We start from the raw sequence: 27,611 nt of genomic DNA on the forward strand, positions 1-27,611 counted from the left end.
AGGCACTAACCACTATGCAACCATACTGCTCATATTCTATATTCTGCCCGCTGTAGAGCATGAGCTCTACACCAGGTTCTTACAATAATCATGTGTGACATCTGCAATCCAGGGTCATTCACAGAATTGATGACCTTGCTGGGACTCTGCCTTTTTTCTCTTCTGTTTGCAATACGGTGAACAGTTTATTCTCAGAAAATGACAGCAGTGTTGCAAATGTGTGGGAGGTGAGCATGTTACACATGGTCGGTACGTAGGACAAACACAGAGTGGAACTGTCAATGTGAAGGCATCATATAATAAAACACGTTATACATCGTGAGAGATGAAAGCAGCCATAATCCTGGAAAATGCTTTCATCCTAAAATATAGCATGCATTTAATGCAGAGATGATTTAGATGATGAGGTGAACCACAAGACACAGTTTTAATGTCAAGGTCCCAATTAATCCTTCACACTTATTTTTGTTTTCCAATCTTACGATCAAATGTCCATTGATGCAGTTACTCAATTATAAAAACAAGGGAAATACAGACGACCAAACAATTGAAAAATCTCACATGACTTTACACTGCATTAACACTGTGCAACAGTGCTATTTGCTTCTGGAACACTTTTGAGTGTAATTTATGGATTCTGGACTACTGATCACAAATAACACTGAAAATTTTCTATCATATACTGTTATCTTTTTAAATATAACCTGCTTTGGTGATTTCCCATCATGTTTTTAACATGCTTTAAGCAGACAAAACCACAAAGTGCAACATGTCATTGAAAATTCATTTTCTGCATTGACACTTGGACATTTTCCCTACTTATCTTGGTGAATTTCACCATGACATTGCGACCATGGAAAAACAGCATCAGGGCAACTGGAATCCATCAGTGCTGGTCGACTATTGTTGGACACTGACATGAGAGGCATCAGATGCTGAGTACAAATGAAAATCAGCAGCAAAATATTTTTAAGTCAGTTGAACTAACGCAACGAGTCAGCATCATTTTGCGATTAAACGTGCCAAATTCAATAAAAGTTAATTTAATGTTTCTTCAACTTCCTACATGATACAGAAAATCTGAAATTATCTTTGTGTTCATAATACCCAATTGGTTTTCAGGAAGCAAACCTTTTGAAAAAAATTGGTGTAAAGTAATGCATATCTCCGCCATAAACACCAGAGCTGTATATAGTGACAGTTCACCATCAACTTCTCCAAAGCATTCAAAAAGGGAGAGTAATTGTTGGCCTCGTCATTAGAATATGCATCCCATAAAGGTGCAAACAAAAAGGATAATTTTAATCTTTAATTTAAATTTAACGATGGAACAGGATAGAAGCCAATTTCAGCCACTGAAACCTGTGCAACCCAATTACACCGGATTAACCTAGCAACCCTGTACGTTTCAGAGGGTGGGAGGAAACCGAGCACCCAGAGGAAACCCATGCAGACACAGAGAGAACTTACAAACTCCTTACAGACAACACAGGACTTGAACCCGGGTCGCTGGTGCTGGAATAGCATTCTGCTAACCACTACAAAGCAATAATGCTTCACGTGTTCCATAGTGTTCCATGGAATGTTTAAATTTCTCAGTTCTTCATAACATTTAATTGAGTTCCCAAAAGACAAGTCCCACAATGTTTTCATCAAATCTCTGCTACGCCAGGAATTGAAGGCCATGACATCCTCTGAGGCAAGGCTGAACACTACAAGTAGCTGTGATGCTTCACTAGCTGATGAGCTGAACACCTTTTAGGCTCACTTTGAAAAAGAAAACTGAATGGTACCAATGAGAATCCCTGATGAAGCTGACAGCCCTGTGATATCTTTCTATGAGGCCAACGCAAGAACATCCTTGAAGATGATGAACATTTGCAAGGCATCAGGCCCTAATAGTGTACCAGGCAGGGTACTGAAAATCTGTGCCAACCAACTAGCTGGAGTGTGCACAGATACTTTCAATCTCTCACTGCTATAGTCAAAGGTTCCCACCTGCTTCAAAAGTGCATAAATCATCCCGATGCCAAAAAAAGATTGAGCTGACTCAATGACTACCGTCAAGTAGCATTCACATTTACTGCGTGAAATGCTTTGAGAGGTTGGTCAGGGCCAGAATTAACTCATACCCAAGTACAGATCTGGATACCGCTGCAATTTGCCGACTGCCAAAATGGCTCCACAGCAGATGCAACATCACTGGTCTCCACTCAGCTCTGGATCACCTAAATAACAACAACACATACATCAGGCTACCCTTCATCAAGTACAGCTCAGCTTTCAACAACACCTCAATGTTGGTCAACAAACTCCGAAACCTGGGCCTCAAACTCCCAATGTAACTGGATACTTTACGTCTTCATCGGAAGCCACAGAACGAATTGCAGACGTCTCCTCATCACTAACAATCAATGCAGGTGCACCTCAAGGATGCATGCTTAGTCCACTGCTCTACACCCATGACTATGTGGCTAAGCACAAATCAAATGCCATCTACAAATTTTCCAATGACACGACGGTCATTAGTAGAATCACAGTCACCAATGAGAAAGTGTACAGGAGGGAGATAGATCAGCTAGTTGAGTGGTGCCACAACAACAACCATGAATTGAACATCAACAAAACTAAAGAACTAATTGTGGACTACTGGATGGGAAATCAGGAGAACACAAACTAGACCTCATCAATGGGTGGAAAGGGTTAAGAACTTCAAGTTCCTGGGTGTCAACATCTCTGAAGATCTGTCCTGGGGCCTCCATGCCGATGCAATCATGATGAAGGCTGGCCAGCAGCTATACATCTTGAGGAGTTTGTGGAGATTTAGAATGTCACTAAAGACTCTCACAAACTTCTACAGTTATACTGTGGAGAGGATTCTGCCTGGTTGCATCACTGTCTGGTATGGAGGTGCCAATGCACAGTATAGAAAAAAGACGAGAGTTGTGAACTCAGCCTGCAACATCATGGGCACCAGTCTTCACTCAATCGAGGACATCTAACAGAGGTGGAGAGCCCCATCATCCAGGCCATGCCCTCTTCACACTTTGGGAAGAAGACGAACACACAGCGGCACTAAAACAGCTTCTTCTCCTCTGGTCTCAGATTTCTGAATGAACAAGGACTTACAGATACTTTCACTTCTTTTTGCACTCATTTTTTTTTAAATGTAATTAGGCACAATATTTGCACCTGTAATGTGCTGCAAAACAATGAATTTTGTGACGTGCATGACAATAAATTCTGACTGAAAGATGTAAATTGTAATCTTATTACAAAAAAAAACATTGCAAGAGTGAAACTACAGATGATCTCTTGAAGAATAAACTAATCACGAAGCTTGCACAAACCTCATCTACTAGTGAAGGCAGAAGAGACCGTCACCTTTGAACATTTGGCAGTCCTTCAGACAAAGAAGGACCACTATGTCTGAAATGCAAATTGTTCTTTTTACAGGGATTACAGACTCAACTGGTTGTTATTCCTCACTAATCAGTTTAGCACCCTTTCTTCACCCAGCTCAATTAGCCCTTGTTAATTAATCCCTTTATCCAATCACACACCTTGCTTTTTATAACGGCCTTTCTTCCTCTTTTCTTTGCATCTTCTCATACAGCTACAGCAGTCAACATATCTGCCTCACAGGTTCCACCTTCCAAACCCTTTTCTGCTAGAATTGTTGGACTCGTGGAGAGATGCCGCAGGTTTACTCGTGTTCCAAGTTTTGGGGTTCCGATCCAGTGCGGGAAGACAGGATCAGTGAAGCGACAAAATGTTGCTTTTTCCAGAATTTCCCCACATCCCCAGAATGAAGATCAGGGGCACTTTGCTTGCATCTGCCAAATATTCCACGGATGGACATGTGGTTGGAAGAATATATGTCACAGGCAGAGGAAACTTTATTTAATCTGTCACTATATTCAGCACAGTGGACTGAAGGGTCTGTTCTGTGTTCCACTGTACACATCATGATCAATTAATAAACCTAAAAAAGGTGGTCTTGGCAGCTTCAAGTTGAAAATGATATCAGGAAGAATGACACATGAAAGACAGTGATAGACTGTAAAATTATTTCTACGATGCCATTACAATTGCTAAATAGCTCAAAAAAGTATGTTCTGTTCATATCAATGCATTTATGAGGAATTTCGTCATTATAGGCTTCTTTCCCATTTTGACAGGCAGATATAATGCATACAATTAAAACATGAACATCTGAAGATGTCAATCCCTATACCTCTGTCTCCTTTCCTCCAGCTCTCCACCCCCTTCCCTCTCCTTCCCCCATTTTCTGATGTGCCCTCCTTCCCTTATCCACCTACTACCACCTGTGGGACATCCTCTACCCACATCTACCCACACCATTTTATTCAGGCTCTGGCCTACATTTTGCTCATACCTTGATGAAAGGCTCAAGCCTGAAGCGTTGTGTGGTGAACTGCTGTATACTTATTAATCTGGCTCCGCCCCATCCTGTGACTGGACCCATGGCTCCTCCCTCCCGATACAGTATAAAGGCTCCAACACCATAACCCCTCCCCAGAAAGCCTGGGTCACAGCATAGGATGACCCTCAGGTTTATTGCAAAAAAAACCCCTATAATTCTGTAACTCTAGTCTTTTGAGTTATTGATAGTGCATCACCTTGGTTGTGTATCTTTATCTTTGCTACATAAAGTGCAAGGTTTCACCTGCTGAGCTTTTCCAGGATTGCGTTTTTACTATAATGCACACAAAGCTGGTGGCGGTGCCAACTACAGAGATGGTGGTGATCTATGCCATAGAGGCCTGGAGTCTGAGGGTAGCATGGCATTAGTTGAGCTGTTGCTTTACAGTTCCAGGGACCCAGATTCAATCCCAACCTCCCAAATGGTCTGTGTGAAGTTTACTCATTCAATGCGATCGCATTGGTATGACCCTTGTGCTTGAATTCCCTCCCATATCCCAAAGATTTGCTGCTAGGAAAATTATAGGGCCACTGTATATTGTCAATGGAACGTCAATGAGAACTAGAATTGGGGAAGGGGAGAAGCACAAATAGAAAAGTGGCAAGAATTGGTTATAGGTAAAATTAGTGAGATTTGTCTGAGAGCTAGCATAGACTTGATGGGCCAAATGATGACAAAACAAAAGTCAATACAACATCCCATCATTTGATGTAATTTGTTCCAAACATTACTGAACCATACTGAACATTACTTTTCCCCTCAAGGACGTGACAGTATTTTCTGCACAAAAATTTACAGAAATAAAATGACAAAGGTAGCTTTTAAAGTGAAAAATTCTAAAAGTGGGACCAGCACATAGCCGTGGCACATTTTTATTGGAGCAATTCCATTCAGTCTAGGAGTATAGCCTTTGGCATTCAACATACTTTTGCATGCCTGAAAGGTTCTACCTGGAAACCACATCACTACTTCTAGTTAAGAGCTGGCTTGATCCCGTCAAACACAAGGTTCAATGTTTAAAATTTAATGAATGTTAAAAACACTCAACTCTTGTGTTGTCACTGTAAAACTCAACAAGGTTGTCATCGCGGTAGGATAGGAGTCAAAGAAAGGATAATCCCACAGATCCAGGCAAGGTAGGTTCCTCTCATTGTCACTTGATGCAATATAAATGATCTGCTTCATCTTTTGTCTATCGGAAAGCAAACAAAGAGTCGCCATCAGCATTGCCTGGAGCCCCCAACAACAGGAGAAAGAGAAGCAAAAGAGTCCCTTCAGTCACATCTAGATCAGACTTGCATAGACTCCAGTTCAATCCATCAGCAACGTGAGCTCCAGATCCAAACCTCTGACATGATCGTAAAGCAGTCAGCTCTTCTTGCTCTCACCACCCAGTTCTGAAATCCTGCTCCCAATGAGCCAGTCTACAGCAGCCCAGAGCCTGGTGCGAGTCCTTTGACAGGTAATTGCTATCAGCCCACAGTCAGTATGGGTCTTTCTGCCTCCAAGCCTCTCGCCGATCCGCTGCCATGGTCACAGTCCTGTAGGGTTGTCTCCTGTGCATCTCCCTCTCAATGGTGGGGGAGTGGGGGCGGGGGTTTCCCCAGTTTCTGGTGCCCTACTGCTCCCTGTTGTGGTATGTTACCCACCATCTTGGGCACCTCCGTGATTGAAGAATTTAAATGAAAGTACCGTTAGCTCCTTTAACAGGGCGGTGGGGGTCTTTGATATTTGCTGTTGCTCTCCAATTTATTGTCATGTAATAAAAAAAAGTATCATATAACACAAAATTGCTTTTGTCTGCTGTAAGATAGACAGATTTGCCACCCGCAGAAATTGCCTCAAGTGCGTCTTACAATCAGAGAAAGAGAAGCAAAAGAAAGTCTCCGCAGTCATTGAGTATCACTGGATTGATCCCTGTACTCCCACAACAGCACAGAGCCCAGTCTAAACCATTGGCAACCCAAGCTCCAGATTCAAACCTCCAACATGATCAAGGACCCTCTCACATCCCGGTTCCGATCAACGGTACCACTTTAGCCAGTTTCGAGGTGATCTCCAGTAGTCCGCAGCCCGGTGCGACTCCCTTGACTGCAGTCTCCTGCTGCCCACAAGCCTCCATGGGTCCTTCACCTCAAGTGGACCCAAGTTTACTTAACAAACTAACACAAATATGGTTATCAACTTCATTGCACTTTATTAGTGCTTTTCAGCAAGAAGCACTGCCACTCCAACTTGACTCACCACAAGGGAATCTGCCACATGGTTCACAAGTTGCATGTTTATACAAACTTCCAGTTTTCCAGAACACTCGAACAGACTTTTCCCATATAAGTACATGCTTTTCCAGATAATTCTTAGGATTCGTTAACAAGCCTCATTTCCCTTAACCAAATGATTACTAGTCTTTTACTGTCTTTGCCAAATATTGAATTGTTGTTGTTCTTTGCAATCAGTTTTAGTCTTGCTGAATCATCAACAATGAGAATGAGATGCTGTCTGCTTTTCAACCTTTTTCACTAATTTAGGACTCATATTGTCATCATTGCAATCTGTCAGCAATAAAAATTCTTTCAGCCTCATTAACTGCCTGCCTTGGTCATAGGTGCATTGGTTGGAAACCATATCTTTAATGGTGATCTGCTGAACTTTCCACAGGCTCCCAGGTGGATTCTGCTCCGAAAATTGGGTTGGTCTGCCCCATCTGTTTTCTTTCACTTCCATCAACACGATTGCCACTCAAAAACTCAAAGTCTAATTATACCAAGAAATGCAACATCAAAATATTATAATTCACCATGGCATCCATATTTACTCTGTGCCCATGGACATCCATGGATGCAGTCCAGCTCATTTATACTAGTAGCCCTGCCTCAGACATAAAGCCATGGAGTGAGTGTCAAGCTGCAGAATCAATATAGCCTCACTCAAAACCAACAGGCTCATTCTTCATCAGTAGTTATGCAAGATTAGCAATCACCCGGAACAGTTAGCACAACTCTGTTACATCGCCAGCAACCTGGGGTCTGTAAGGAGTTGGTACGTTTTCCTCAAATCTGCATGGGCTTCCTCCGGGCCCTCTGGTTTCCTCCCGCCTGTCAAAAATGTATGGGGTTTGTAGGTTCAGTGGTGTATTTAGGGGTCCACAGGCTCATGGGCCAGAAGGCCCCCTTACTGTGCTGTATCTCCTACTTAAAGCCAAAGGCTCACATTAGGTTTTCTTTCCCAAGCTCGAACAGCTCGTTGTAGAAGCCTTCTAGGCCGAGAAAAAAATGGCGGCGCTGCTGGAACTGCTGTAGCAGCTGCACTGCCGCTGGCGCAGACCCGGGAGCTGGGGAAAGGAGATACACAAATACTCCACAAGGTCCTACCACTCAGTCTTAAATGCTGATGGCTCATTATAGGCTTTAAATAGCCTGTTAACGGAGCTGATGGTGGTTTCTAAAAAAATCTTACAACCACGGGACTATGCCCAAGATGGAAGCTCCTGTGCTAGGCAGCGTACCATGAGGGGTTCCAGACTCGGGTGGGGGGGGGCAGCTGTTCGGTGTAGGGCACCAGTAACAGGGAGTACACCCTCCCCCACCATTGAGAAGGAAAAGCAAAGGAGACGACCCCACAGAACGGTGACCATGGCAGCAGACCAGAGAGTGGCTCAGCATCTCTTGGACCAACAAGGATGCAGACTGTTGACAACTTGCGGTCGAAGGATCATCCCAAGCCGCAGACTGCTGGAGACTGGAAACTACAGCCCAACGTGGAATCCACGTATCAGAACGGGGATTTGAGAGGGCACTAAGGGAAAGAGAGGCTCCCGTAGGGCCTCAGGCATTGAAGGATTCCCGATTGTATCAGAGGTTTGGGTCTGGAGCTCGGGTTAATGCTGGTTTGAATTGGTGGCTGCAGAGGTTGCAGGAGCACTGGAGATGAATCCATAGGCACTCGGTGACTCTGAAAGGATCCTCTCTTGCTTCTCTTTCTCCTATTATTAGTGGTGCGGGGCAATGTTCATGGTGACTCTCTGTTTGCCTTATATGACACTACAAGGACCAACAACATGATGAGTGCAGAATGGTTGACCTCTTTGTAACTCTATAAACTAACTTACCAAATGCTTCAGTTCCAAAGTGTATGCATTAACTGCCCATTTGGAAAATTGAAATTTATAATCCTTAAAATATCCTTCAAAAACTTGAATGCAAATTCAGGTTTATCACTTCAGGATATCAGCATCATTTCTAAAAATCCATGAAGAGAAACACTGAGTCAACATGGGGTGCGTTACATTGCCACATTAATAATTACTTTCCATTACAAGTTATTTTGAAATGCTCGTTAATGTCATCAAGTATTGTGAAGCTGAAATTGTCTTGCACCTCTGTGGGCTTGCAATTTCTTCCTGGTATAATTTCCCACCCACTCAAAAGAAAAAACACAGAAGTTTGAGCTTGAGTTGGCTAATGATAGGATTGGTCCCAAGCTGTTAATTTAATAAAAGTTCAAACAATCTTACATTACAGGAGGATATCTAAGCCATCATGTCAGTCCTACAAAACAACCCAACCTTTTTCTCTTCTACCCTACCACTTGTATCCACCTCTAACCTGTTAGCCTGTACATCCACCTCTAACCTGTTAGCCTGTACATCCACCTCTAACCTGTTAGCCTGTACATCCACCTCTAACCTGTTAGCCTGTACATCCACCTCTAACCTGTTAGCCTGTACTCCCCGTGCCCATTCCTCCTTCCACTTCTCTCCCCCTCACTATTTTATTCAGGCACCTACCTACTGTTTGATCATATCTTGAAAAAGGGCTTAGGCCCAAAATGTTGGTTACTGTTTACTTTCTATTGATGCTGTGTGATCTGCTGAGTTTCTCCACCACATTTGCGTATTGCAAAGCATTTAATGTAGCATGATGTGTTAGAGAGAGCTTCCCTCGGCCCTCACCCTCCATCTCTTCTCAGCTTTTATCTCTTCTACCCTCCCACCAATGACCTCTTTCCTGTTAGCCCATGCTCCTCTCCCTGCCCCTTCTCCTCTCCTCTCCCCAGCTTTTAATTCAGATGCTTGCCTTTTTATTTTGCTCATAACTTGATGAAGGGCTCAGGCCTGAAATGTTGATTACCGTTCACTTCCTATAGATGCTGCGTGACATGTTGAGTTTCTCCAGCACGTTGGTGTATTGCTTTATCTGTATTTTTAAAATCACATAGGCTTCTTTGTCCAACATACTACCTTCCCTCATCAGTCTTGTGCCTTGATTTTCAACATGGATCTATGTGACACTTTATCCTGAACAACATCAGAGAATGATGTCAACAATACCTCTCGAGTATGAATAGCAGATTGAACCAAACTGACTCACAGATCAGAGCTCACAATACAGAAAATAAGATAAATGGAAAATTAATATATAAGTGATGATGGCAGGTTCATTTTCTTTCATTGAAAGCTTTAACTGCAGGCATCAGTGGGGCAGCTAATAGCCAAAGCAGCTTTACAGATGAGCCTCAAAACTCCAATAATCTTAAAATGCTGTTCACTTTAGACAAAAAGACCACATATTATCTACAATTTGATATAGAATAATCGAGCACAGAAACAGGCCCGACAGCCCAACTAGTCCATTCCAACCTTCTGGACTAACCTTCCATGCAGGACCTTGTAGACAAAGTCCACACAGACAATGACCACCACCATGCCCTCATTAATCTTATTGATCAAGATTTCAAAAATTGCAATCTTTTGGACTTGGTGTCCCTGTTTTTAGGGACTAACAACAAGCGCATGCACTCCACGTTTCCGTTTTCCAGGATTTGTTCTATTACACAACCACCAGCTGGTTCATACTGGTGTTCGTACACTAGTTTACCCATGGACCTAGTCCAGAGTATACATTATGAAAGGTTAAATATGATCGGAGTCCAAAGAGTTAAATATGAGAAATACGATTTCCCACACACAGAATCTTGCTTACTCTCCCTAACCATCCTTTGCCTTTCCAAATGCAGGAAAATTCTGACACTCAGAAACCCCTGCAGTAACTTCTCCACCACTGACGTTTAGCTCCACCACCGGTCCAGATTCCTGTGGCTTGTTCTTACAACCCTTCTTGGGCATGGAAAGTGTCCAATGTCTTGGGCATGATCACTGCCAGGCAGGCTTTACAGAATAGACTGTCTTTTCACTTTGAATTTGTTCATATTTAACAACGGAACCTTTTAGAACAAGATAGCCAAAACCGAAATTTCACTGATCCACAATATTGTAAGTGCAACAGCAACAAAGCAAAAACTTACATGAAAAAGCCTCAAACTAATTTTGGAATAATTAAAACACAGTGCATTGTTATTCAAAAGGCTCAAATGTTTTACAAAAAAGGTAGTTATATAAAAAAAATACAGTTAGTAAAGCATTTAATGAGAATTTCAAATGTGTGAGTTAAGGACACACAGTATTAAACAGGCTGGGTTTTATTGGGGCAAGGTTGATGCTAAATAAAACTAATCCTCTCAGCTTAATGTGACCACTTGATGCTAAATAAAGCTCCAATCCCATCCTTTCCATCACTACTAATATTAAATTACTGTAAGGCAACTTGGAAGTGAGCAGGGAGAGAAGCAATGGTTTCACAACATGGCATTTGAGCTATAAAAGGCATTTACAAAAACAAAATGTATTTACAACTTTCACTTCTAAATTGTTTCCCTTAGTTTCCAACCCCCCCTCCCCCCTCAAGTTGAGGAAAGTCAATTCTGTAAAGACCCGCAAACTGATTTACAATCAGTGCAGTTCCTCAAGAATTTTGAAGGTCACTGTGGTACATTGCAAGATGCTAAAGAGTTTGTATTTAGTGCCATAAAAAGTAAAATGCAACATGATTAGATACAAAATTCCATTGCTCAACATTACCTCAATGATACACTTCAATCCAAACCACAATTATATACAAGGAACAAGTCCCATGGTTTTGCTCCACAAAATGGCTAAGTGACAAGTTGCTGAGAGCTATTAACCAAGTCTAATTGGGCACGGGTCAGGCCTGTATGGATTGGAAAAGACTACAGTACAGATTACATGATAGCATGGAAGCAGCTGAATATCCACTCCTTAAACAACTTAACATCTACCAATGGGATTGCATGGGTTCAACAGTCACCAGAGGAGTAAAACATGAAAGTCTGCAGACACTGTGATTGAAGTAAAAACACAATGCTGGAGAAACTCAGCAGGTCAAACAGCAAACACTCTATCACAAAGGTACATAACCAATGTTTCTGTCTTAAGACCTCTATCAAGATATGATCAAAATGTAAGGAGGTGCCTAAATAAAGTGGTTAGGTGGGAAAGAGGTGGGCCAGGGGAGGACCATAGGCCCAATGGGAAGAAGTAATAGGTGGATGTGGTCCAGGTCACAGTGGACTAATTGGTGAAGAACAAACTAAGATAAAATACCATTGAGCATTTCAGAATGCAAGAACTACGCATGCCAGCAGACAAGTCATAACTTGAAGCACCATGGGATGTTTTAACACATTTTAAGCAGTAACTCAATGCACAGTATGTTGTTGTGCACTTACTATCTGCTCTTCATCCATTCTAAATGCAAGCAATAACTCATGACAGCACTGTCACTTTTGATAAATGCCGATATAAAAGCAATGAAATCCCTTGTGGCATTGCTCATATGGAATGCAATGTCCAGAACACCAATTGCATTGCATGGTTAGTAACTCAGCATGCATTTTTAGAAGCATCCTGCATCTGTCAGAGGGGTTCAGACACCAAAGGTGCAAATCGTTAAGATGAATCAAAGGCTAAAATGTACTGTATGATTGAATTTCAGACTTCAAGCAAAAGTCACATCACCACCTGCATTTTTTCTCCATTTAATGGAGATTTTTTTAAAAACAGTTGATGAACATTGGATAGTCTTGCCTCTATATTGGCCTCCAAACACAAGAGCAAAACTGGAGAGGGCTGCAGGTTTTAAGAAAATGATGCAAGCGGCAATTAGATGTCACTTTTAATAATCCCTCACAGGCAAGGTGGCAATGCGACTGGACTCGTATCTGTAAAGCCGGGAATATAAATCCAAAGAAATACAATTTAAAAAGCAACCAGAGCAGCTGGGAAATTTAAATTCCAGAGACGTTTTGAAAAATAAAGTATCAGTAATGTTGGCCAAGCTAAAGAATTGAAGCAAGCCCACATCTGGTTCACAAACAACACTGGTCAACCTGCAACCCCAGATCCATCTCTATGGCTTAACAGTAGCCTCAGTTCAAGGGCAATTAAAGATAGTCAATAAATGTTGATATTGAGGAACGTTCACATCTTCAGAACAAATTAATAAAAATCATTTTAAAGATTTCAATCCAGTTTTCAGCTGGTCTGAAATCCAACAGAAAGGAAGGTGGCTTTTTCCAATGGCACCTTGTCAGCTATGACCAAGACTTGTCCTCATCCATTCTTTTCCCTTTTGCATTGTGATCTCTTTCAAATGTATTATGTTCAGGGTTTCTTCCAGGGGTAAGAATGAGTGGGCACATATCAAATTCATGAAAACCCCTGCTATTAATGTTCTTGTTAGGCATTGTAAGAAGGAGTCTCAAGCAACTGCCAGAAGAAATGAGAGAAAATAAATAATTTTTTTTTTTAAGTGGATGAACAAGTAAAAATGTCAATAAAAGTATAAAATGGTAAAAGTAAATTTTCTCTAAAGTAACACGTAAACCTTTGGCGAAGATGAGTGAAAATATTCGGCCAGCAGAGTGCCTTGGTCCTGCTTTGCTCGTAGCCACTGTTTGAATAAAGTTTTAAACTTTTAAAATTTAGACAAACAGCACAGTTACAGGGCATTTTGGCCCATGAATCCATGCCACCTAATTTGCCTACAACTCCGGTATGTTTCAAATGGTGGGAGAAATTGGAGCCCCTGGGGAAAACCTACACAGACACGGGGAAAACGTACAAACTCCTAATAGACAGCACGGGATTTGAACCCTGGTCCCAATCACTGGTGCTATAAAGGAGCTGCGTTAACCGACCGCTACACCAACTATGCTACCTTTTGTGTTTGAATAAAATGGCGTCACCCTGGATTAAGAGCTTTGCTCGTAGCAGCTGTTTGAATAAAGTTGTGTTTGAATAAAATGTCACTTGCCATTGGGATGACTCTTTACCTTTATTAGTATATTATTAAATAATATTAGTAAGGCTTTATCTGTAAACCTGGGGACCAGGGTGGGGTGGGGGGTGGGGGTTCATTGTGACAGCAGCATAGCTAGTGGCTGGGGTTCGAATTTAAATTTTGTAAGTTATGGGAATTACCTGATTAAAGTGAACTTTACATAATTAAGGACTACAATACTAAGATTTTTCAAATTACTTTACATTCCATGCTGTCTTTTGGTGTTTTTTTTTTTTTAAAAACTTCATTCTTAATGCTGGTGTATTAATTCTGCATTGTAAGATTGAGACTCAAGCAACCGGAAAACTCACTTGAATGCAGGGTTGACATCAGAACAAGTGTAATAGGGGGGCATTACGGTAACTGCGGTGGGGCACAAACTGACGTTCAAAAACTCTCTCAGCACTGGGTGGGGGTGGGGGGGGGGGTGCATGCTTATATCACGACCTGATGCTAGTGTTGCAGTTGAGAGGGGCACAATAACATGGCGGGGGGGGCAATGCCTGTGAACGTCCCCACTTGGTGCTGGCCCCGATTAACTATCCCAGAAGGTTCCGGATACTGGGGTTATACGGTATTTGTTGAAAGGATGTGGATAGATGTTGCAAGCACCTATTATCTCACTTTAATTGCCCTTGAACCAAAGGTGAAGTGCACCATATCACAGTCAACTGTGGAATCAATGTGGTTTCTAATTATAATGGATTCCAAAGCTATATTCAACTATGACAAAATGCTAATATTGCAAGATTATTGGTTATAATAATTACAATTGAAAAATCAATCTGATTCCTGAAATTCATCTACATTAGCTTTGAAAACAGATCTATTGCATTTTCATGGGCCAGTTAATGTTGCCACTGAGAGGAAATATTCGAGGTTTTTTTTTTATTTGCATAATGAATGGCTTTGTGCAAGGATATATCTTCAAAATATTCCACAGTCTCTTCTCAAATACTGCCCAGATAAATGAATTTAACTCACGAGTCCACTTAGAAATAACCTATTCTGGATACAAAACATCTCACTTGTCAGGAAGGCACAACAGCGACTGCACTTCCTGAGAAGAAACCTGTCAACTTTCTCCAAGAGCTCTATCAAGATCGTCCTGGCCAGCTGCATCATGTAGAGAAATGGATCAGAGGTCCATAAGAGTAGCAGAGAGGATCACTGGAGTCTCCCTCACCCCCTACCCCATGACGTGATTTACCAGGATCGTTGTCTAAAGAGGGCTTGCAAAATCATGGAGGATCCCTTCCACCCCACACACAGCATCTTCTAACTACTCCCAGTTGTAAAGAGTTACAGGAGTACCAGAGCCAGAAATAGAATCACCAGGCTGAGAAACAACTTCTTCCCCCAGACACTGGGTCTACTGAACAACTGGTGAATTCCTCATACAAACCCTCCGTGACTTAACTATTTAATTAACAATAATATTTATTTATTTGAATATTCGTATACAAGTATTGTGCATATGTATTGTTTGTCTCTATGTGTATTATGTCTGTACATGTGTTTGCAGTGTGTTGCAGAGAGGATTGGGGAACGTTGTTTCGTCGGGCTGTACTTGTACAATCAAATGATAAATAAGCTTGAATTTGAAGTTCTTTCAAATTATTACCTACTTATTTTTATTCCAGATAGGTATTTGCAATTATTTTTAAACAAATTTATTAGCTTGGTCTCATGAAAGAACAAAATATATATTTGTGTTTGTCAGAATCTCAGGATACCCCACAGGAACTATCTCGTCTGTGATGTGCATTAGAAACACAGCAGTTCCCCCTTATCCATGGGAGATATGCTCAAAGACTCCCAGCAGATGCCTGAAACCACAGATAGTATTCTAAACCTAGAAAACATAGGGTTTGGTACTATGTTTTCTCCTATACATACATACCTATGATAAAGTTTAATTTATAAATTAGGCACAATAAGAGATTAACAATAACTAATAATAAAATAGAACAATTATAATAATATTTTTAGATGTGTTACTTGAACACAAGCACTGCAATACCGCGATAGTCGAGCTGAATACTATCTGTACTGTATTTTCGGACCATGGGTAACAAACTGCGGAAAGCAAAACCGCGGATAATGTATAATCAGAAATATTATCACACATAATAGAATTGAAATAAAAACGTGATTTTATACCACTCTAACAATGTGATGTTCAAACATGTATGATGTGAACTGTACCATTGGATAGGCCTTTGACAAGGTCTTGCATGAGAGATTGGTTAAGAGAGTTCAATCTCTCAGTATTCAGGTTGAGGTAGTAAGTTGGATTAGACACTGGCTTTGCAGGAGAAGTCAGGGAATGGTAGTAGATGATTGCCTCTCTGACAGGAGGCCTGTGATGAGTGGTGTACCTTAAGGATCGGTGCTGAATTCATTGTTGCTGTCAACAATCTGGATATCACGGTAAGTTGGATCAACAAGTTTGCCGATGACATAGTGGTCAGGAAAACTTTCAAAACTTGTAGCAAGATCTGGATTAGCTGGAAAATGGGATGAAATGTGACAGATAGAATTTAATGCGGTCAAGTGTGAGGGGTTGTACTTTTAGAGAGCAAACCAGGGTAGGACTTGTATGGTAAGGAAACTATTTCACTCAGTGAGTGGTAAGAGTGTGGAAAGAGCTGCCAGCAGAAATGGTGGATGCATGTTTGATCTTGAGATTTAATAGAAGATTGTGGAGGTACATGAATGGGAGGGGCCTGACAGGCTATGGTCTGGGTGCAGGTAGATCAGATTAGGTGGAATAATAGTTTAGCACAGATTAAATGGGCCAAAGGGCCGAATGGTGTGGCAGTGGTTGAACGGGGGGGGGGCACTGATACCACCTTAAATGAAACAAATAAGTGGAATTAATACGACGATGGTCAGGGGAGGCATCTTCAAATTTGGAAATCCACCAAAACTCACAAGCTAGTCATGAAAATGACAAATAAATAAAAAACATAAACGTCAAAAAGGAGAAAAATTAGTCACAAAGAAAACAAATAATAAACCCCAAAACAGAGAGAGGGGGAGAGAGAGGATGTCACGCACAGGGAGGAAGTGACAGAGAGGGATTTATGCACAGATGGGGGGGGGGCCGCACACAAAGAGAGGGATTCACACACAAAGGAATTCACAGAGAGAGAGAGGGAGTCCAATACAGAGAGGCGGATGGTTGAAGAAAGACAAGGAGTCACACAGAGAGATGGGGTCATATAAACACACAGAAAAAGTCTCACGTATAGTAATAGGGAGAGAGGGAGCGAGAAAGAGAGAGAGAGAGGGGTACCACACACAAATAAGTTGAAAAAGCATTACAGAAAGAGCTGGTGTTGCAGAAGGGGAGGGATTCTCACAAATATGGGTTTGTCACAGGAGAGATGGGTTTCAAGCAGAGGAGAAGGCTCACACAGACAGCGGGATATGGACACCATGGGTGAGGGCGGGGGGGGGGGGGTGGGCTGCGCAAAGAACAAGAGAACTGTGCACTGAGGTGGAAGCCGCACCAAGGGGATGGGGAGCCGTGCATCAAAGGTGGGAACCACGCACAGAGGGAAGGAGCCACTGCCCACTATTCCAAAACCCGAATGGCTAAATTCTATCCTAACTTATCTTCTAAATGTGATTAATGTAAAACTGAAGATGGCTCATTGTATCATATGTTTTGGTTATGTCCCTCTCAATTATTGAAAAGGGGTATTTTGCACTCTATCTTTGGTTCTTAATATTAATTTGGCCTCATCTCCTTCTATTATGTTGTTTGGAATATGTGGGCCAAATGATCTGATATTGAATTCTTCACAATCCCATGGAGTAGCTTTTGCCTCTCTGATTGCAAGAAGGGCCATATTAATGAAATGGAAAGATGCTATCCCTCCCATTAAATGGCTGATACGCTGGCTTGTTTGTCTTTGGAAAAAAATAGATTATCCACTACTGTAAAAAAAATACAGAAACGACATCTTTGTGGGGTTCTTTTCTTAATTATTTCCCAAATTTGTAAGCTTAACTAATTTTTGAATTTTGACTTCATTGTTTATTTATCTTTTCATTATCAGATAGTGGACTATGTATTTTGCCAACTGCCTCCATAGGCAGGGGATCGAATTTGTAGAATAGCCAATTTATTTTTTTTCTTTTTGCATGTATTTTTAAAAAAATGTAATGCAGGTTTTGTCCTTTACTGTCACTAGTATTATAAGTTTAATTATTGTTCTATTCATGTTTATTTACTTATGTAGAATTTGCTAAATGAAATTAATTAAAATAATGAAAAATGAAGGGGAGGAGTCACGCACAGAGTGAGGTTGGGGAGGGATGGGGGGCTGCAGCGGCGCACTGGGCCGGATAAATTTCTGGCCTGTGGGCTATAGGTTGCCCTCCCCTGTTTACAATAACAAAACGTCCAACCCAAGAATGTGAAAGAAGGCCTTCCATAATAAACGGAGATCATTATACCCGCCACAATGCAACCACTTCCCGATCAAAGTATCTCACCGCTGTAAAACAATCGGTAAACTCTGAGCAGAGAAACTGAAATGAGATCTCACGAGGCCACTTTTTCAAATTTGAAAGAATGTCACAGAGAGTACACACTTTTAAGATCCTGAAGAATACCATACCTGCAGGAATGGCATGATTCAACTGCTTTCTCTCCACGTTGAGAGGCTGAATGTCATCGCAAGAATACAAACGTCACCGTTAACAAGGTCCCTTTTAAAATCATGGTCCAATTTGCTGTGACCAATTTAATTTGTCTTAAAAATGCAATTGCAACAATGGTCGATAGCATAGAGAGGCTGACATTTTTTTTTCTCCTTTGTGGGGCAAACGGGAAAATAATGCAAAGTGGGATGTATGGCAATTCACAGCAACACCACTCACTAACTCCCCACAATTCTTCATATAACATGCTACCAATCAAAGGTAGCATTATTTTCCTTGAAATTCAATTCTGAAATTCCTGGTAACTGGCGCCTATTTGCCTGAGTGACCTTCCTGACAAGCGTGGGTAAAAACATTTTCCACCATCCTTCTGGTGAATTAGTACTCGAGTAATGAGAGTCGAGCTGTTGCTTGGTGGTGAACCAAAGCCAACCCAAGTCACCCATGGCATATTCTCGAGGACAGCTTGAAGATTGGCCCTTTCTCCTTGTTTGAGAAAGAACGGGAAGAATTTAGACAGTGAGAAAAAAACTGTTTGAATAATAGATTTTAGAAAGTGTCCCAAGGGCAGCACGGTTAGCGCAACACTATGGAAGTGCCAGTGACCTGGAGTTGAATTCGGCACTGTTTGTAATGAGTTTGTATGTTCTCCCCTTGTCTGCCTGGGTTTTCTCCCACTCTCCAAAATGTACAAGGGTTGTAGATAATTGGGGTATTTGGGCGGCACGGGCTCATGGGCTGGAAGGGCCTGGTACCGTGCTGCATGTCTACATTTAAAATACATGTAAAGATTTCTCAATTGAATTTTTTTTTCTCTTTAATTTTGATGCCTTTGAATCAGATACCAAATTAACTGGAATAAGTAGGAGTGCACTGACAGGTCAAGAGATATCAACTCTAATGAGTTTATTTTAAACTTCTACATGCTCTTTACCAATGACATTAGAGCATGATTAATCAGGCACAGCAATGCCTTTTCCTCAAATGGTGACTATGAGGAGTAAAGAACGGAAACACAGGTAGTTACATCCTGAACCTTGATTATTTTCACAATGATGGTGTCACACAGTTGGATGCAACGGATAAATCTAAAAACGGGATCCTTGGCAAATTATGCCATTCAAACAAATTGTGCTAGAGTATTTATGAATGAACACAAGGAATCAATAGAAGGTTAAAACACAGATTGCCCAATAAAACAATGGCTGTTCATAATGTGTATTTCTCTTAGTTTACGGTTGAGAATATGGTTCAATTATTCATTCCATTTATGACAGTCTATTATTCCCACCTCACAAAATTTCACTAGCAAAGCAATAATGTCAAAACGAGTTTGAAAGGAAATATTAATAAGAAAATCAACTGAATGGCTGTGAACCCATATGGAGAGCAAACCCTTTCAGCACAGTCCTTTTCTCATTGAACAGAAGAGATTCAGAATCTGTACAAAAGAGATTCAGTATCTGTGATGGTAATATAACACACAGTTGTAGGAATATTTAGGCAAAACCTTTGGCTAAGAGTGAGGGTTTGCTATCTCCACACACTTCCCAATTTTTTTTTCCTCTTCGTTTTCATCATTCCCTCTCTATTGCCCTGGGTCCCCGAGTTACCCAACCTATTCTGCCTGAAGCAATTTTGGTTTTCTTTTCTGTGCAGCTACCTTCAGGGATTATTTTTTTGTCAAAGTCACTGGGAAGAAACAAGTCTCAGCAGAAGTGAAAATGGCATCACTTTGTCTGCCTGTTATTATACACATCCCTCTGTAGATCAAGGGAACGGAATATAGCACAAGCCAGAATATTTGGCCCCGTTTTGTGCCTCCGCTGAAGGTGCATTTAAGTAAATCAGAGGAAGGCCACATTGGCCTTTCAAGCCTTCTTCCTCACTCATCCTGATCACATGAAAGATACAACCTTACTGAGTACTTTCACTTCCTGGTTCAATTGATTCATTACTCAGAAACTTGAGAATAAGGAAGAGGTTTTGGGGTTGGGCAGGGAGGGCTGTCTCACAGGAGCAGGGTGAAATGGTGTAGACAGTTTCTCTCACTCAAGGAGAGAAATCAAAATCTGGACCTCCCCATTTCACCCTGGAATGGAAGCAAGGATCTTTCTCCACTGTCTAAGTAGCAGGTGAAAATTCAGGGCATCAACCTTGTACAACACAGTTCCAGGCCCTTCAGCCCACAATGTTGTGCTGTCCAATGCAAACCAGCTCCACAATAATCAAATCCTTCCTATCTAACTATCATAACCCTCTATTTTTCTTACATCCATGTGTCTATCGAGGAGTCTTTTAAATGGCTTTCTTGTACCAGCCTCCACCACCATCCACACTAATGCATTCCATGTACCCACCACTCTCTGTGTGTAAAAAAAATTGCCTCTGAACTTACCTCTACTCAACTTGAACAGATTTCCTCTGGCATTTGCTACTGCCACCCCAGAAAAACAGTGCTGGCTGTCCAGTCTACTTTCCCACTAATGTCCTTCTTACATAGCTCTATCATTGTGAAGAAAGCACGTCAGCGCCTCTACTTCCGCAAGAGCTTGCTGAGGTTTGGTATGACATTAGAAACCTTGGCAAACTTCCACAGAAGTGTAGTGGAAAGTGTGCTGACCGGCTGCCTCACAGTCTGGTGTGGGGGCACTGATATTCCTGAGCAGAAAGCCCTGCAAATAGGTAGTGGACACAGCCCAGTAAATCACAGGCAAAACCCTCCCCACCATCAAGAAAATCTACATGGAATCTACATGATAGTGCCAGTCTGTCTCCATCAGGTTCCTGGCAATGGACTCAATCAGAGACTTGTTTAATTACTCTAACCTTGCACATTATTTATTACTGAATATTTTTTCTGATTTGCAGTTTCTTTAGTAGAGTTTAATAGAAATTCTTCCTGGCCCACATGGAAAAGAAACTCAGTGTATGTGATGTCATGTGTGTATTCTGACCATAAATTTTAACTTGAATTTCAACTCCAAGTCACTTTTCATCCTTCATTGCTCCAAAGGGAAAAGCCCTAGCCAAATCAATTTTGCTTCATAAGAGATCTTCTCAAATCCAAGCAACATCCTCTGAACCCTCTCAAAAGCTTCGTCATCATTCCTACAATGGGGCAACAAGAACCAAAAGCAACACTCCCGGTGGTCTAACCAGAGCGCTATAGAGCTATAAATGAATCAGAATTTATTGTCATGAACAAGTCTTGAAATTCGTTGTTTTGCGGCAGCGTCACAGTGCAAACCTTCATATTATAACCATCTTACAACATTACTATAAATAAAAAATAGTGCATGAAAAGTAAGGCCATGTCTTTGGTTTATTCATTATTCAGGAATCTGATGGGAGCAGGGAAGAAACTGTCCTTGTGCCGTTGAGTGCTTGTCTTTAGGTTCCTTTACCTTTTTTTCCCCAATGGTAGCAAAGTGAAGAGGGCATGGCCTGGGTGGTGGGGGTCTTTGAGGATAGAGGCTACTTTTTTTTTCACCTCGATGGAGTGAAGTCTGATGCCTGTGGTGTCGCAGGTCCTCTGGTGTTTATTCTTGTCCTGGGAATATCAGGACATGATGCATCCGCCAGAATGCTCTCCCATAGAAATTTACGAAGATCTTCATTGACATACCGAACCGTGTCAGACCCCTCACAAAGTATAGCCGATGGCGAGCCTTTTTGTGATTTCATCAACATTACCTCATGTCTCCTGAACTTAATCCCTAGACTAATGAAGGCCATCTGCTATTTCTGTGTCCAACTTTTGATGCAACCTATGACAACCTTTCACACTACTGACAACACCTCCAATCCTTGTGTCACCTGCAAACTTACTGATCCATCTCTCTACTCCTTCATAGTCATTGATAAAAATTACAAATAGTATGGGCCACAGAGCAGACCCCTGTAGAACAGCACTCATCACTGGCCTCCATTCTATCTACTACCTCCCTCTGCCTTTTGCAGGCAAGCCAATTCTGAATCCATGCAGTCAAGGTTCTATGGATCCCATGTTTCACGACTTTCTGAATGAGCCTACCATTGGGGGGGGGGGGTGGGGGAACATCTTGTCAAACCTTGTCCAAGCCTTTAATGGAAATTCCTCAATCAATACAATTATACTCAATGTACAATGTACCCCACCCACCATCCTAGATCACACCCAATGATAGGAATTATTACTGGACATATTCTCCAAAGATCTGAAAAGGATCAGTCTCTCAGCACAATACATTGGTATTTCCATTTATGTTTTTGACTTTTCCGAGAGAGAGAGAGAGAGAGAGAGAGAGAGAGAGAAACACAATACTCTCATTAAAAAAATAGCACATACCTCCTTTGTTTCCTTCATAGTTTGCTTGGAAATCTCATGATAGCGAGTTTATTTGAACTCTCTTTTACCCCCCCCCCCCCCCACCACCACCCCATTAAATCTACTTGGTAAATGCAATTTCTTAATTTGTATATTACAAAGCATTCTGTAGAAATAATATTGAGCTCCAATCAGAGATGTTGAGAAAGGTTATCCAAAATTTGGGTGGACAGTTATAAAGAGCAAATTAAAAAAGGAATTGCTATATATATATATATATATATAAAATGTGATTTTAGGATATGAAAATCTAAGCAGTTTTTAAAGAGTTAAAAATCAGTTCCAAGAAACAAAAGATTCTGTTCTAAAACTATTTACAAAGCAACAAATGGGGAAAATAATGCTGGAGGTGACCAACCCAACATCTGATCAGTCATTCCTCATTAAACATCAGGCAGGATTACATACAATTCCAATTAATATGTGGCTGGGTGTTAAATGCTCAGTGCCAGGAATGGATGCAGAACACCTGTTTTTATTCAGAAACACAAGTTTCACAGTGCAAAAAGAGATTGGAAACAGAAAGGCAAGATATGCAACAGTTAGGTTCAGCCCAGTTTTCACTTGATGGAATCCAAGACTGTAGTTCTGTAAAACACAAGGGTAGCTCAAAGCTGCATGCTTAGTCTTCTGCTCTATTCCCTATTCAATCAAGCTTGGCTGCAACACAATCTATAAATTTGCTGACGACACCACAAGAAGCGAGAAGCCAAAATGCAGGATGGAGATGGATAATCCCGTTGGGTGGAGCCAGAACAACAATCTTGCTCTCATCAACAGGAGCTTATTGTTGATTTTACGAAGGGGAAGCCGAGGGATCACGTACTTGACCGCATTGATGTGACAAAGGTGGAGAGGCTTAGTACCTTCAAGCTTCTGGGAGTCAGAACATCTTTGCTGGAGCCATCACATTGAGGCAACTGTGAAAAAGGCAAACCAGTGTCTCTGTTTTCTAAGAAGTAAGGAGATTTGACATGACAGGCACACTGCAGAAAGTATACTGACTGGTTGCATCCCAGACTGGTATGGCCATTTGAGTGCCCAGGAGCACAGAAGGCAGCAGAAGATTACAAATGTAACAAAGTCCATCACAGGCTCCAACCTCCCATCCATTGAAGACATCTGTGTGAGACGCTGCCTAAAGAAGGTGGCCAACATCATCAAGAACCCTCATTACCCGGGTCCCACCCTCTTCTCACTACTACCTTCAGGAAGAAGATTCAGAAGTTTCAAGAACAGTTTCTTCTTCCCCCAACAGCCATCAGGCTCTGAAATCTCCCATGCTGCCCTCAGCACCACACAAGTTCCTTCTGAATCAGTGAAACACAGTTTTTTACTTTCTTGCGCTATAGCTGTAAATTTTATCTATCTTTTTGATTTATTATCTCTGTCCATGCAGGGGTAATTTAAAGTATTCTATTGGATTTGCATTTTTTTTTAAAAAACAGAAGTATCTGATTGGCTGCAGGAAGTAAGAAGTATTGTGCAGATGTATATGACAATGCATTCATTCTCATCACCTCGTGTGGTAAACAGGATAGAGGGCATTAATCACGAGGAAGAAGAGCACAACGTAGCGAAGATGAAGTTCAGGAGGGATAAACAATGGCCAGGCAAGTAATGAGAGAGCAATACCCTTTCCGACAGGCTTTTTTCTCAACCCATAGCCACAAATTGGAAGAAGTTTCCTATGAGGGATTAGTACAACCAAAGCAGGTCTATCCATTAGCAAAACAGATTTCTGTTTTGAAAAAAACAGGAAAAAAAAAGCTGGAAATCTACAGTTCAGACAGCATACAGACGTACAAATTCCACTGCATAGACCCCAATGCAGACCCAGTTAATCACATGGATCAAAAGTTAATATCATTTCCACGCGGTCACGGTGAATGAGGATCCCTTGATACTGCCGGACCTGTTGAGTATTTCCAGCAGTCAAACAAGAAAATCTGCGGACACCGTGGTTAAAGTTTAAAAAAAAGCACACGTAATTCTGGAGAAACTCAGCAGGTCAAGCAGTGTCCTTTAGACAGCAAAGTAAAACTACCTAATCAACGTTTCGGGCTTGAGCCCTTCATCAAGGTATTTCCAGCCCTTTGTTGGATTTGATGTCCACCATCCACAACATTTTGCGTCACATTTCAAACAGCCTTGTTCCAAGTTCATGGTTAACAATGAATTAGATTAAAGCTAAATATTCGCTCTTGAAAATAAATGCGTTGAATGCACAGGCAAACGACACACTTGGAACGCCCCAAATATGGAATGCAATTTAAAAGGAAATGCCACGGTACAAGGTCGCAAGACCATTCTTTACTTGCATCTGGACACAATGGGTGCTTCTATTAATATTGTGAACCACTCAGCATTGCAACCACCTCTGCTCCATCGTTCAATCGTCCTCAGGTACAATAATCACTGCAGGCCGAAATGATGGGAAGAAACTAGACAATTTGATGTCATTAAAGCGCCATTGACCGAGCTGCAAAGATTCAGTCACCGTTCACGCCTACTTCGGGAAGGGGGGGGGGGGGCGAGAGGCGAGATAACACGTCCGTGTTTTTTTTTCCCCCAAGGGCCAAAATGACTCTTGCAGAAACATTACTGTCTGAAAATCCCTAAGACGACTTAGTTTAAGTTTCCATTCAAGGCATCTGAAAATAGGGGATTCATTATCTCCCAAATAGTGACGAAGTCAAACGATTGCGATCCAATGGCACTTAAAAGCAGGATTTTGCAACGGGGGGTGGTGGGATGGGTTCATTTCAGGCTGCTGGACAAACTACGCGGAAATCGATTTAAAATGACTCTTGTAATTAAAATTACAAAGTACTGGAGCGGAACATTGCAAAACTCATTCAAAAGGGTGACAATCCCGACATCCCGCAACATATTACGAGGTAACGCCGAGTAAATCCCCTAACTTACCATGTAATACAGAACTGCACGTTCTCTCCAGGATCACATGATTAAAGATCCTAGCAATCACCATTCCAACCGGCTGCTAAAAAAATACTTGAGTCCGTTTCTTCGACTATCGCAGCAATGTATTGGAGAGAGAAAAATCAAATTTAATGAGCAAAAAAAAAAATCCCTCCTGCCTGGAGTCTTGACAAAAGGAAGAATCTCCGCGCCCGTATTTCACGAATTACTTTGCAACAATTACCCTGCGTGGTAACAATTGGCGCTCAGACATTTAATCGCAATTCGATGACTCGTTGCTTTGTTGCTATGTTCGTCTGAGCAGAAAGACACTGTCCTGGAATCGTGAATTTGACCCCGATTCGCATGAAATAAACCACCAAGGCGTCTTCCGAAAGGGGAAAACCATTGTTTTTCAGTTCGAGAGGCAAAATACTTTACTGTTGGGAACAAATACTCTTCCCTGATCTAGACATTATTAATCCTTGACAATTCTCACAAGTTTCGTTTCAAATCATTTAACAAAACATATGCAGTGAACTTCGCTTACCCGAGTGATTTAAAAGTGGGACAGCGAGTGAGGGGGGGGGGGGGATTCTTTCTTGACTGTAAAGATTTGGAGAGCGGATCAAATGAGAGAGCAGGCAGGAATCCCCTTGTAATTGACACATCTAGACCGCGTCATCCTCTGCAAGGTTCCACAACTGATACAATGTAGCGGGTACCAAGGCAAGGCGCTTTACCCGTCACCATCGTCGCGCTGGTTCAGGGGGATTCGGGAGGAAATGTGCCCGCTGTGTTGGCATCTTTCTCGCCGTGAATGCAGAAAGGCACTGTTGTTTTGCCCCGATAGTCATTACAAAGAGAGAGGATGGACTGTTGCTCTCACTGAATCTTAAAACGATTCGTCTTCGGCTCCGTTCGGCGTTAGATTGCCTGTCGCCCCTCCTACTGTCTGGACGAGGTGGTAGGCTCCACAACAAGGCGCAAGTCCTCGCATTCGACGAGTGTGGCCAAATGCAACACAATGAGCGGAACTGGGAATGGACAGCAGCTTCACAACTGCATGGAACGATGAACCCCGCAACTTATCAATGCAGCACGGCCTTTCTTCTCCCTGGGATATTCCGCTCCACACTCCTCTCCCGGCCCCTTTGTCCAAAGTTGGGATTGTCAATGGAGACCCTCGGATTTTCTGCGCAGTTGCTCGTTCTTTCAAGGTTCGCCTGAATGTTTTGCCAGTTTCAACCCCACCCCGCCTCCATTCTAAGAAATGCAAAGATCCACATAGAATCTTGAGGCTTTGTATCTTGGGTCCTTGCACCCAAACTCGGCAGCGAGGTCTATGGGAAATGTGGGCTTTATGGAACGCCGACCTCTATTACTTGCATTGTCCATCGAATCGGACTCTGAATAAAACGGCATTACCGTTTTCAACAAAGCAGTGTGTGCCCCCCAATGGGCTCTAATTACATCACGTGGGCACTGACAATATTTGGAAAAGAACATGAGAACTGAAACCTTCAATTTACAAAAGTGTCGAGACATTGGGGGAATTCGAGCAACTTGAGTTCATCCAGTAAATGACTTGCGTGCAATTCACAGGACTTCTGCATGTTGGTTGGAATTAAAAAAACCAGAAATGCTGGCCTCGTCCCGCAAGTCAGGCAGCCACCTGTGGTGGGAGTGCAGCGTTAACAGTTCACACCGTTGTCCTTCATCAGAACTGATGGAAGGTCATCCGTCTGAATTGTTAACCCCTCTGTCCACGGGTCTCTCCAGCTCGCGGACAATTTCCTGCATTTTTGCTTTCTTTCCCCCATTTCCAGTAGCTGCAGTGTTGCTTGTGGAATATTATTCAATTAATTGCCTACTTTTGAGAATAAGTTTTCTTCCCTCGTATGGGATCGTCTTTAACATATTTTTTTCTCTTTTTTTAAAAATATAGTACTTCTATGACCACATTTCTCCCTGATTCGACTTTACCATGTGGATTGCA

The 27,611-nt window shown here is 41.8% G+C and overlaps 1 protein-coding gene across 2 annotated transcripts in view; it reads right to left on the minus strand.

Annotated features, from left to right (window-relative positions):
* Positions 1-26,515, minus strand: part of LOC138741370 (cAMP-dependent protein kinase inhibitor beta-like) — a 109,149-nt gene extending 82,634 nt beyond the window's left edge. The window contains exon 1 of one of the 2 annotated variants that reach the window (XM_069895329.1): positions 26,163-26,515. The gene's annotated coding sequence lies outside the window, so the exon portion shown is untranslated. The remainder of the gene's footprint in view (positions 1-26,162) is intronic. The other variant, XM_069895330.1, reaches the window with a different exon arrangement.
* Positions 26,516-27,611: the final 1,096 nt, after the last annotated feature.

Source organism: Narcine bancroftii, chromosome 8, assembly GCF_036971445.1.
Source record: "Narcine bancroftii isolate sNarBan1 chromosome 8, sNarBan1.hap1, whole genome shotgun sequence".
NCBI lineage: Eukaryota > Metazoa > Chordata > Chondrichthyes > Torpediniformes > Narcinidae > Narcine > Narcine bancroftii.